The sequence below is a fragment of the Argiope bruennichi genome, chromosome 5, assembly GCF_947563725.1.
Source record: "Argiope bruennichi chromosome 5, qqArgBrue1.1, whole genome shotgun sequence".
Taxonomy (NCBI): Eukaryota; Metazoa; Arthropoda; class Arachnida; order Araneae; family Araneidae; genus Argiope; species Argiope bruennichi.
In genome coordinates, this window is record NC_079155.1 from 11,418,102 (window position 1) to 11,432,593 (window position 14,492).

A 14,492-nucleotide genomic window follows, 5' to 3' on the forward strand; every position below is an offset into this window, starting at 1 on the left:
AAAAACTTAAGCTTGATAAAAGCTTTAATATTTTTTTTAAGGAACAGTGTTTTTCTTTTTAAGAAATTTCATCAATCCTGCATTTGATAGAAAAAAAGCTTTAAATAATTTTCGTTATAGTCATTTAAGAGTATATATTTATTAGTATATATTTTGTATATATTTGTTAATTCATATTTGTTTGTATATGTATTTATTATATATTTGATAAATCACTGAAAGATATAGAGATACCCAGGAAGCTTACGTTTTTTTAAAAAAATAAAAAAAATATCCTTAATAACACAGAAATAAATGAAATTTTAGCAGTTATATATATATATATATATATATATATATATATATATATATATATATATATATATATATATATATATATATATATATATATATATATATATATATATATATATATATATATATATATATATATATATATATATATATATATATATATATATATATCATAACCAAACTTATTAAAGGAAGCAGAAATATGAATTTAATGCAAGAAGCAAATGCATTTATTTCAAACTCACAAACTGCAATTTTCAAATAGTTCATGAAATTCAAAGTTAATGTAATCCAATAAATTTGGACTATTTTTTTTAATCAGTTAACTGTTTTTTCTTATTATATCTGAATACCATCGGTTGCTGTAACTAGAAAATAAGAACAAGCAATAATTACTTTTTTCTTTGATTATTTTTATTAAAATATATATTAAATGAAAATAATATAATCTTCAAGAAAAACTTCTCCTTTACAAAAAAAAACAATTAGTTAAATTTATAATTCCTTACATAATTGATAAAATTTTATTACATAATTGATAAAATTTTATTTATTTAAAAGTCTTTTGCAAAATTTTTTAGATCTTTTTTCAAGGAGAAAATCTGGAACTAATTAAGACAGAAAGGCTCTTTTTTTAAATATCCACACAAAATTCCCATAACACTTAAATGCCAGCCCTTCAATGCATATTATTATTTTTTTTATTATTGCTTTAGGATTATTCGTTTTTTATTAACTTCTGAAATTATTTATTTTTGTTCAAATTAAGTTTTTTTTTAATAATATCATAAGAGGTGTTTTATTAAGTAAAAAATACTACTTTTTATAAGCTGAAAAAAATATTGCAAAAACGAAATACTCAAAATAAGTTCCGAGCCAGAAAAAATTTTATGAGAGCAGAAAAAATAATAACAACAGTGAAATGCCCCTGGTGATTTGAAATACCATTCTTCAATTTATAATTAAATGTTTTTCTTTTTCATTTAAAATGCATTTTACATTTTAAGAAAAGTATAGAATACGATAAAAGTTGTTAACTCTGGGAAATTCCTGAAAATTATATTTAAATACGATGATTTCCATTATGCAATTTTTAATTATTCCATGTTTTAGAAATGTGATTATTTCGATTCCATAATTCATAATTGCATTTATTTATCTCAATGTCATACAAAGTGAAACTGTTTCAAAGCATGCAGTTGTTTTATTTTTAAAACTTCTTAACCACAATTTTCGTTTTTCAGTTTGATAATGAAAATTGTTGAATTTTTTTTAAATTATAAAAAATTAAATTTTTTTAATAAAAATGTTGAAAAAATTATTGCTTGGAATTAGATTTTTGCTCCAGCAATGACTGCATTTCACTTAAATCCAATAAAAGGCATTTTCACTAAAAAATACTTTTCAAGTTAATAATTATAAAAGTAAGGAAAACTATTTACATTAATGAAACTTATGTTGAATCCTTTCAAATAATGAGAAGAATATTGATATATCGTTGTGCTTCGGATAGTTAAAATCTGTATGTTTTATAACTTTTGTAATGTTTAACATGCAGATTGCGTAAGTTAGTCAAGCATGTGCAATATTTGCTGGCTTCAAATGTTATATGAAAATCAAACTCTCTGAAACAGAATAAAAGATAACATTTTCGTCGATTTATAAACATGTCATTGTAACGCAAAATAAATTCTTCATATTTTATTATTGTTAGTTATCGTAAATGACTAGTTTAGAAAATTTAAAATTCTAAGATCACACTGATCACTGTTCTTTGCTGGATAAGTTTTTTCTAAACTTTTTGCCATAAAAAGTCCTGTTTTTTTATTTCTGAATTGGGTCTTGCTTCAAAATAATAATAATAATAATAATAATAATAAACATTATGACTACTAATGTCACATCATTGACCATTCATGATGTACGTACTAATAAGTTTAGTAATACGCACGCCATTGACTACTGATGATGTACGTTCAAATGAGATTACTAATATTCAAACCACTGACTACTGATGGCATGTGTTCAAATAAAACTACTGATATGCACACCATTGAATCAGTGATCTCATTTGAAGGTGGTCGTTCAAGTAATATCTCATCTTAACACTTTGTTTCATAAGAACATTGGTGAATAGCCAATAGAGCCCCATCCAAAGAATTACAAAATCTCTGGATACAAATACATTTAAACGCTTTTCTCATGCATATTTGGTGCACGTTAAATTTAGCCTTGTGTGCTAAACGAGCGTACGTTGGTTTGGTTTAAAAGTTTCAAAACTTTGCATCTCCCACCATTAAGTAATTATCTCCCATCATTGAGGTAAATTCACATTCACGAAAAGCATTTTAAAATAAATTTATAACTTTAGAACGAGTTCGTTTGCTTAAAAAAAAATCAAATTATATCTGGTTTTCAGCAAGCAATGAAGAAATAGATCAGAAACTTTAGAATTCAAGAATAAGATTCCACTGAATTCACACTGCTGATGGCAAAACATTCAATATTTGTCTGCATTTAAAGATTCATTTTTGAATTACATTATCTGAAAGGCATGCGGTAATTGAATTAAAACTAAGAGCAGTTATGTCATCAATAACTAAATAATATTATAAGAGAAAGAGTTTAATATTTTGAATGGATCTGGACTTTGCGTATTACACCTATAAATTTAAATCAATTGTAATTACTACTAATGCAATAATTTATTTTGAAAAGTATAATATAAGCATTAGTTCTACCAAATCTCAAATTATGTACTTTCAAGTTCATTCTTTTTGACATAACTGCTTTCAGATTTGGATGGAAAATACCCAGCAAGAGAAATCTAAGCTACTACCGACTTACGCACCAGATCAATCTCAATTTATCCAATCCAGAAATAAAAGTTGTTGAAACACTACCCACATTTCTAAAATTACTCTGGATCATGTGTAACCACTTTGAGATGGGCGGCCCGCATTACACTATTCGATTCTCATCACCACTCATTATACAGGTAGCAAAGAGTAAACACTGGTTTCAAACTGCAAAATTAAGTTAATTATTGAGATACATTACTCCAAACGGCTTTCTCTCTCCCCCTGTCCTGCGTTGGCTGCCCTCTGTAATCAGTTCCATTCCATTCCAACTAAGTGATAAGGTCCGCGATTGACGGAATTTACATTAACCTAATTTAAAAGGCTTCCTTCCTCGGTCAAGCGGATAAGCCGGACACAGGACGAAGGACAATAGCTGCTAGGATATATATCCCAGTCTTTACTCAAATGTCCTTTGATACGGAGAGTACCTGGATCGCTTCGGTGGTCCGATTGCAGTAACAACCGTTAAGCAGAGGAGGGCAGTTTGGGGATGATTAAAGGAGGTCTGGTTTAAAAGACAGGAAGCTGACGGCAAACTTCCAAAAGTTGTTCTACCGAGGAAACTGTTTATCTGACAGTTCGACAGAGAGAGGATCTTTTGCGAAAGCATGAGTAAGATGATTCTTAGTTTGTGTGGGTTTTATTAAGGAAAATGTTTTGTAAAAAAGTCAGCAGGCTTGAAGTGGTTACATAAAACTGGCAAACAGGTGCACTTGTTTACTAAGGTAAACACTGAAAATATTAATAAAAGCTACCTGTTAGATGATAATTAATAATTAACATTGAATATAATTTTTTTATTAAATAGTATAATTTATATATGAAATTAATTATTACTTTAAACTATATGTGAATGATTCGCAGATATACGCGACCATTAATTTTTGTCCTTTAAAATAGTTATTATCCTGATTTAATTATAGATTTCATTACATTGATTTTGAATTAATTATATACACGAGTCACTGTATGCCTAGGGATTAATAGATTAATAACTAAATTAAAATCACTAGGATATGTAAATATATACATACTAAATAGATAGCTGTATTCACTTAAATAGAGGAACATTTTGTTAATTTGAAAGAGAATTCATAATTGAAATAACATTAATTGATGGATGATTTAAATAGTTATTTATATTAAAAAAATATTTAAAAACAAATTAAAAAAAATTATTAAAATTAAATATTTCTTTTTTTTTATCAAGAGATAGAACGAATTTCTGAAGTTCAATGCAGAAATTAGGAAACAACATATTAGCGAAAATTGTTTAGAAACATTTTTTTTTTCATTAATGGTTGAGAAACTTAGAGTTAAGTTAAAATTATTTTGTGTCATCGTAAGAAAGCTGCCATTGTTGTCTTTTGATCTGTTTGTAACTTTCTATTTACCGATAATACGATATTATCTATTACGTATTCATTAACTGATGTAACCCAGAATTTCAGTTAATTATTGTTCTCTCAAGTACTAATAAGATTTTAATGATTTGATAACGATTTCATTGATACGAAATCTGTAACAATTACATTTGCATTTTTCAATAAAAATAAAATGAATTTTCTCTTAAATTATTTTTTTCTTTTCTTTTCTTTATATGGAGTATATAATTTTCAAAAAAAGGTTGACATATTACAAGTTATTCCTTGATGATAAAAGTTTATGCATCAGGGATAGTAAAAATTACACATCAATTATCTTAAATTATTTTGGCAGCTAAATTGTTGTATGTATATTCATAAAAATCGTATTATATAGAAACATTGCTTGCTTATTAACATTGCTTATAAATAGCAACGTCATTTGCTGTAAAATATTTGAATCTACCAGGGAATTTATTCAGTGGTTAAAAATAACTAGATTATGTAGAAAAACTATTAATAAATATATTACTTTATTAAGCAAAAGAAAAAAAATCTAAGACGATTTATTAAAAAAAAAAATACATTTTTAGTGAGAGCAAAAGAATGTTGCTTCCACTCTATTTCAAGCCATTAAATGATAAGATCCAAAAAATAAAAAAAAATAATAAAAAATATTCCGTGTGTGTCGCTGCTAGCTTTTTCTTTGTATATGAGTATTTCACCACCTTATGGGAATGCCAAAATCCTAGAATGTTCACGTGGATCATCTTCTACTATCTATATGCATCCTATGATACAAAAACACAAAGCAAGGAAGTAATGGCCATAAAATTGTTGGCACAGTATACATCCAAGTGTATGGGCAAAAGTAAAAAAAATCTTCTTATACTGCCATCGCTGGAAAAAATCAATGAAAGTGATATCCGAGAAAATTTCTCATTTAGTTCCTAATAATGATACAATCCGTCTGATTCTGTATAAGAATTATGGATCATGAGCAAAGCCATGAACGTTTTGTGCTCTCCGATTTTTATTTCCGACCCTGGCAATTCTGTATCTGCTATATTGTTAAAGTTAATAGGTACTTGTGTATTACATGCATGATATTTACTAGCAATGGGCACTAAAGATATATTTTTAGTGTGAATCTAACGTTTTTACTGTATGGCGCGTGCGATCTTTCGCGTCTAGTCACTGCCATGCACAAGTACCAGAAAATTCATTGTGTACTTTTTTCATGACTGATTAAAGCGAAATTGATATATAATTATAATTGCGGTCAAAAGAACAGGAATTAAATTTCATTTATTTAATTCATTGCATTTTGTAGAAACCGTATTTACATACATGAGGAAGTACAGACTGACAAATGGTCTATTTTTCAGCAAATATGGTTTAAAAATTTTTATGGATATAAATTATAGATGCTGTAAATGCTGCAAGTATATCTTTATGTTTTCTTTTTTAATTATTGTGCTCAATTTTAGTTGGATAATAGTGCAAATAAACCCCATAGGTATGTATTTCACCCAATATCTGATACAAATCTATAATTTGGTGTAATGACAATATACAAAAATTCAATCCGTCCAACTCAAAGCATATTTGTTCTATTATGTTCATAGACTTTTGTAATTCCAAAAATGCGATTTTCGGATTCAGGGAGGTGTGAAATACTGAAAGTTTCAAAATCTCGAATTCGGAATGCTTAACGATTGCAATATTTTATCTTTTTATATTTTGTGTACTAGAAAGCAAAAAGATTAACTATCACATTTTACTTAAAAAAATATGCTACAACTAGTTTCTTTTCACACAAAAAAAGTATCTGGATTCTGAGCCAGGCCAATGCTTCAAGATGCTCCCTTAAATCACCTCCTCCATTAAAAGTAAAACCCGTCCGTTTTGGTACGCATTCTGACTCCACTAACAAGGTTAAGCTTCTTCCTTTTTACACCAGATAAATCTTCAGCGCCTTTTCTTGCCTTTTAGGCTTCGTAGTAAGCCACCCGAGCAATTAAGTAAGCGAGTAGAGATTCGACCACCTCTGCTCCAGAGGCACTAATTGCATGTCCACCGACCCCCTGTAACTGGATTAAGAAAGAGCTAGCATTCGATTAACGGCGCTCCTTCAAATGGTCCGAGTATGTATCGATTCAGGGTCATAAGGAACTACTTGCCAGTGGATAGCTGCTGCGTGATAAAAGCTTAGGAATATTGACTGGCCACTTCTGCAACAAGAGCTTAATGCTTATGGGCAGTCAGGAAATGATGCTGTTACTAAAAAAATAAATCACTTAATGAATTGCCCTAATAAGGAAAAAAAAGCTTTAGTAAACTTTGGGAGTAACTGTAAATACAAAAGATGTTTTTAAGCTATCTATTTAACACTGGTAGATCTTAATCTTTCTCTCGAAATAGACTTTCTTTATAAGCCCCTACGTTTTCGCAAATCATCATTCATTCCCAGAATATGAGTTTGAAACTTAATTTAATTTCCTAAGCATTTCAGCTAAAGTCTTCTTATAGCCTAAATAACAACTGATTTTCTCTGAATTCATTCTTGAAGACTGCATCTAAATGTGTGAAATCTGCTTTGCTATATTGAAACAATTGATACCTGTTAAGATATTAAATAGATATAATAATTGACTTTGGAAAATTGCCACATCAAAATGAATCCTCCATATATGCTTTGGGACAATCTTTGTATCTCCAAATGTATATTTGGGAGATATTATTAATAACTGCAGATGCATTGTCGAGAAGCAAATCAACCATAAAAGTTCTTTTAATAGTATTTGTCTTAAAAAAGAAAACAGAATGAGAGTATAAAAAAAGTTAAATAGTTATAAATACATTTTTAATAAATTTATATGGAATCTGGAATATAATACATAACAAATATTTTATTATACAGATGCATCTCAAATACTTCCAAAATTTTAACTGTATTAAACAATCTATTTAAGTGTTTTCGGCGATATTTAAAAGTTTTTAATATACATATACCAGAAAGAAAAAAAAAGATCACATCATGTTATATGTTTATAAGCCATCATTTCTGAAACTGAAATTTCATAGTTTCGGTTTTAGCAAATGACTGCTTGACTCAATGGAGCATTAGCACTGATTACAAATACTTAACATAAGAAAAATAAGGTATGTAACAAAAATTTTAATTCATGTCAATATTAAAGGAAAATCCAATAGTAAACTATCCACAAAGAAAATTTAAAGGAAGTTAATCAAATTGCATTTCTATAAGACATAATAATACATCATTATTTCAAGTAAAATGATTATTTTGACAGTTGACTAGAAAGTAAAATCATTCCATGCTTAATTACCATTTTTTCACTTGATTAATTTGCAATAGCGTACGCCTAGCAGTATCAATTTGTAAATATTATCTAGAGTTTAATTTTTTTCTTACATTTATGAATTTTTATATCGTCTAAAGCATCTTAATTTTTTCATAAGTTTTTCAGATTAAACGGTTGATTTATAATGCGTCTTATGAAAAAAATAATATTAATAATAAAAAAATGAAAAAAAAACAGACTGATTGAAACAAAAACTATGATCTGAATCTCGAGAAGAAATATTCCACAGAATATTCATGAGAAAAGGAAATGGACAAAATTTTGAATATATTTGTGAAATTATTTGAATTTAAAGTGAAGAATTTGTGTGTAAATGAAACTAACAAAAATCTGAAACTTAACTCTATTAGTAATAAGTAACAGAAAAATGAAAAAAAAAAATGTCATTTTTGAAGATGCTTTTTTTTATTCCGTTTTTAACAATGCCTAAATTTAAATGTCAGACTTCAAGGGCAGTAAATATCTTATTGCAGATGACATCTACACATTAAAAAATAAAACTGAAGATTGATTTATTTGTTATTGATTTACAATTAATAAAATAGTTCATTTTTTTGGACCAGTATAAAATACGAAGTATAATATTTGCTCCAGCACTTCAATTTGTAATATTTCACGTATAAAAATGGACCATCCACAATTTTACGTTCGTAGTTGCACCATTGTCAAACCCTTTACTCCCCTGGTTCAATTCACACCATAATCAAAATCATAAAAAATTATTGCTGAAATGAGATCTTATAAAAGCGAATCAAAATTCTGATACGAAATCGTGTAACCAGTTACTATTTGAAAAATAATTATTCAACTAGTTCAACTTCAAATGTGAAAAAAAAATAAGAATAATTTATATATATAAAGTATCGGTGGCAAAGATTATGTTTGAGTTTCATTTGATCATCTTTATTATTTAGAGAGTAATGTGAAATGATGATGTCGCGTCCGCGCTTCCACGGAAAGGGGGTGCAGGAGCTTCTGAAGCTAAAGACACCTGAGCACCCGAGGGCAGAAGTCTGACTTTTAGCTCATATGAAGATGAAATTCATACATTCGCTTGCACATCCCCTTTTTACAAGGACGCACACTCACACACCTCACAGATAGAACACAGATGAAGAACATGCTGGAACTGGGATTCGAACTCAGGACGCCCAGATCACGGCGAAGATGTGCTACCCCTATACCACGACGCCGGCAGAGAGTATTAATCACGCAACATTTTAAGAATGATATAGCATTATTTTTAAGAAATAAAATGGTAATATTAAAGAAGCTCAAGTTTTAAGGAATTAACCATTATGGTATGCACATGATAATTAATATGTAGAAAAAAATGACAGTTTATATGTTTTTAAGGCATATAAAAAGTCTAAATTATAATCTTTGAACCGAATAAACAGTCTAACCGATTATATGTTTCTTTTTTACATTTAATTGATTCTCATTGCATTTGCCAGTACCTTCCTTACAAAATTCCATTAATTTCTCTTTTTCCAATCAAAAGTGAAGATATCGAAGGAAACATTTACTTAAACGAAGTAAAAGTAATTGGGTTTGAAAAATAAATTGGAAGAACAAAATAAATCGCTGCATGCTATTCTTGGAACGAACAACCGCAAATTAATGTTATGTATTAAAGCTGGCACGTTAAAAAGACTTTTTTTTAAAGTTGAGGCAAAGAAATAAAACGTTTTTCCACTAAGAAAATCTTAAAGTAGCATGAAGTAAATAATATGATTAAAAATAATAAAAAAAACATGCAATTGAACGTATTGTTAAATTTGAATATTTAATTTTATTAAATTGACCAGAATTATTTAATAGATCACAATCGATCTGAATCTTAAACAAAATGTCAGAACGTTATTTTTATGTAAAAAAAAATAATTCACTTCATTATGGTAGCTTTCCATTTAATAGACAATAATAATCATCTAAAAATGCCGAATTGTTAATTACTTATTTATTTGTTATGAAAAGAAACTGAAATCAAAAATACTAAAGTATTATATAAAATAGTGTATTAATTTTATTGTTTGATATGCTTCTAAGATGTATGATAAACATGTTATTTAAAAGCTATTTAGTTAAACATTTACACTCAGCGGATGGTAAAGCAACTTATATAAATATAGTGATCAGAAAAGCACAGTTTATCTCATTATTAACCCGTAATTGGTGACATGTATTTCCTGACGGGCCCTGAGACACGGAGTAAAAATGACTCAATTATTATTATTTTTTTTTTTTTTGTCTTTTGTTAACAGCATCCGAATTTAGTTTGGAAACATAATACATTCCGGAAATCATGTAGTTACCAAGAATATTAAAAATGTTAAATACTATTATAATATTAAATGTTGGAAAGATATTATAAGCAAAACCAAAACATTTTTTAATAAGTATTTACTTTGTTTAGATATTACGGAATGACACTAATGTTAATAACTGCTATAATTTAACAAACAATAATGAATATTACAATGTTTTATAACAATATTTTAAGAATATTTCTTTATTCATTTTGCATTTTTCAAATTAAAAGCAGTTTCATAGACATGTAGTCAACGACTCCATAAAAAACAAAAACTTTGAAAAAGAATAACTAGGTTATATGCACGTGTTCATACTTAGACTTTTGTCAACATACTGCTCAAAGAATAACTTGAAGGTACTGAGGAGATGATTGCATTCAAGATCAAAATACCACATGATAATTAGAGCTAATAAATAAAGCGGAGTCATTTTGACTCCCGCCTCCTGTTACGGGTTAAATTGAATAATAAAAATATATTTCATAAAATGACAAAAATCATTTAATGGAACTGATTCTTAATAAGAAAATCACCACACAATTTTTATTTAAAAAATCTTTCATTTCACCATAATAGTTTTCTTTTAAAAAAATCAGGCATCATTATTTATAAGCGTCAAAGAATCTATTCATTGCTTATTTATATTTATGGAAATAAATGAAATCAAAAATAATAAAGTATAATATAAAATAGTGCTAAAACATAATTGTGTTACATATGCCTAAAATATAATTGATAACACATGTTGCCTAAACGCTAATTAGTTGAACATTTTCTACCTTACTCTCATTATATATACGTTGTTATTTTCATCAATTTTATTTGTAAGTATCTGAGCCGCGTTTACTCACATCCATTTATTTCTTCCTTTTCTGATCGATCAGGTCTCGATGTATGAGTATCGAATAAACCATGTACTTAAATAAAGCCCAAAGAAGGGATCTGAAGAATAAATTGAGATAAACAAAATAAATCTCTACAAGCTATTCTTGGAGAGAATACCCGTGAATGAATGCTACGAAAGCTGAAAGCAGTAAAGAGCCTCCTTTTTAAGATAAAGCAAACGAATAATATGCGCTCGCTCCGCGCATACATAGATGCACCAAGAGGTAATTAGTTCGAAGGACTCATTACGCCCAGCTTCTTAACATCTTCAAAAGGCAGTTAAAAAAAACAAAAAAATGGTTCAAAAAAGGATAAGCATTTGGGTATATATGTACACTCAAGACCTTAAAAGCTCGCCGTTGCGCGGTAACGGGGAAAAGCATAAAAAACGATAAATCAGCGTTAAAAAATTGCATTTCATGGAATGAAAAAATATTTTGATTAAACTCGTTTGACTAAAGAGTTCCGATTTTTTTTTCAGGCTGAATCAATTAAAATCTGACTCTAACTTGACACATGAATGGCTTACTTTAAATATATTTTTTTATTTTACATTTTAATTTTATAAATTCTTTTCTTTAGCAATTTGGTATCCCATTGACGTCAAAAAAGGCATTCGAGTGCCGGGATCAGGTGTATAAAATAAATGCGGGAGAATAAAGGACAAAAAATAAAGGACTCTGCAATTCAGATTCAAAAGCGAAAAAGAAATCCTAGAGCGTTCTAGTGTGATTTTTTCTTTCTTTTTTGCATTTCTTATTGATTAATAACGATTAAATCCAGTTTGTGCTATAGACATATTTCTTCAAAATTTGATTTTAATTAGCTTTTTTTCTTTATTATTTTTTTTCTTTACTTTCGAGTAATGGGATTTGGATTGTTCTATAAAAATGTAGTAATTAACTTTGATTGTGTACAGAAGAACATTTTGAGTTTCTAAAAGTAATTAAATTTCTTACTCTTAAAGACTTTTAGTGAAATATCAAGAAAATTGTGCTTTTTTTGTGGTTCATTTTTTTAATGCTCTGATGCTAGATTTTGAGATTTTTTTTTAATTTAGTAAGTAATAAAAAAACCGAAAATAATAGATTTGCGGACCTTTTAATTGAATGAATTTAAACTAGAAAAACTGAAAATGAGTGAAGTTTAAATTAATCATAATTTCTTTTCATGCATTTTTTTTTAAATTGTTGAAATTTCATGATGTTTTAGAGAATATGCCACACGTTTGTATTTACTGACACAATTGAAAACAAAGTATTAAAATAGAGATATCAGTAACAAAAATTATATTATCATTATATGAAGGAATTTTTTTCTTTTCTTTACTATTTGTTTCCGAAAAAAATTCTTAAAGAATCGAGTGCCGAAATTATCAAATTTCGGATTCACTTGAATATAGATCCACAAATCCACTACTAAACTTTTTATGTAGTATATTACAAATCAAAGACCTTGAAGTTGGAGCTGCTTGAAAATTTGAAGAAGAGGATCCTTGCTTAGGTATATTCAATGAAAAGTGTATTTATGAAAGTCTATGAAACTATGAAGTTCTTTTTTTGGTTTTAGTTTAAATAGGTTATAAATTTTAGTTGCGATTTCGAAACTGTTTTTGTTTCGTTTTCATTTTAGTTTCGTTTTCAAACTTTTTCTTACTTAAGATTGGTTACTATATATATATATATATATATATATATATATATATATATGCGTGTGTGTGTCATGTATCTCTTTAAGCTCTTCGTAAAATATACTATCTCAAATGGATTGATTGATATATCAACCTCTCGCACTCTGATGTTTAATCTGAGACGTCATTCAAAACGGTTCACCATTTTGACATTTAATTAATTATTTTTTTCTTTTATTTTGATTATTAGAAATACTTACTAAGTGGTAAGAAGATGCAGATTAGCTTTTCGGGGAAAATCATTTAAAAAAACATGTAAATCTTTTCGGAACAAATTGTGTTCGGTGAACCTTGCATTCGGTGAATAGGAATTATACACAAAATTATTTCTCCAAGTGCTAAGGATTAAACATTAAGGTTTTAAGGGATCTGAAACGGCAAATAATTGCATTTTTTAAAATTAGATACATTAGATTGGTAATGAAAGCAGTACATAACGATACATAATACGATATCACATTTGGATAAATATTTCAGGAAGCATATTCTATGAATTAGATGAAACTTCATCACGTGCACTTACACGTTGTAAATGAAATTTTCCATTTGTAGCAAGACATGCGTAAGAAACTATTTTTTTTCTTCTTATTTTTGAATGTTAACATACTGCCATACCCACATACATACCCACATAACATACCTTTTTCAATGTTCCGGCCCCACGGCTGAAAGGAGATGAAGTGTAGAGAAGAACAGTTGCGCGGTAGAGTGTGGCTGACAACGGTAGGAGTGTGTGTTTGTAGGAGTTACAGTGAGAGCTCCGAGAAATAAGTTTGAATTTAAATTTAAATTTATTTTTTTTTAAATTTGGAATTTAAATTTAAATTTATTTTTTTTAATTTGGAATTTAAATTTAAATTATTGTATATATGTAAATAGTTATCGATCATTCAATTGATGGGATAAAATAAACGTGTGGTGTAAAATAAGAAAGAAAAATATCATCACTTGTGTTAAGGCACGTGGCACATAACATAAATCTATGATAGAAAAATTGATAATTTTTTACTTTAATCGTCTAAACAAGAGATGGGCATAACTATAGGGATAAAGGAAAACAATGATCTCAATGGTAGAAAATATGTATATATTCAAAAGAAGTGTATTTTATATTGTTTATTTGAGTTCTTATGAATCATTTATTTGTTATTTCAAATATGTGTGAAAATAATGCATATTATTAAGTATCTCGAGTATAAATGAAAGGAAACTAAGAAAACCTCACAGTACATTAAAGCAAAGAAATATTAAAAACCTTTAGAGAACACTCGTCTTATGTGTGTAATAATAAGAAATATGATAAATACTTGACACATTTTCAGACATGATATTAGATCCGCTTTTATTTGAATTTAATTTTTTAAAATACAAATTTTATGAAATAGTCTGAACGATTGCATCCATATTATTTTCAGATGAATAGTTGATTAAATGATGAATAACTATTAGTTAAGGCATTATTATTTATATGCTTTTATTATTTGTTTGGTCTTGGAGCTATAATATTGTTATAGAAATGGAAAGTCACAAATAAGTATTAGAAATGCGTAAAGTCCTTGCTCGAGTCCTTTTATTTTCTTTTGCGGGAAGCATACAAAGATAAAGTATTGTAATCATCAAAAAGTTCGACCTCGAGATTTTGACGAATTTTTATGTTTAAGGCCTTATATATGAAAAATATATTTTTGAAATTA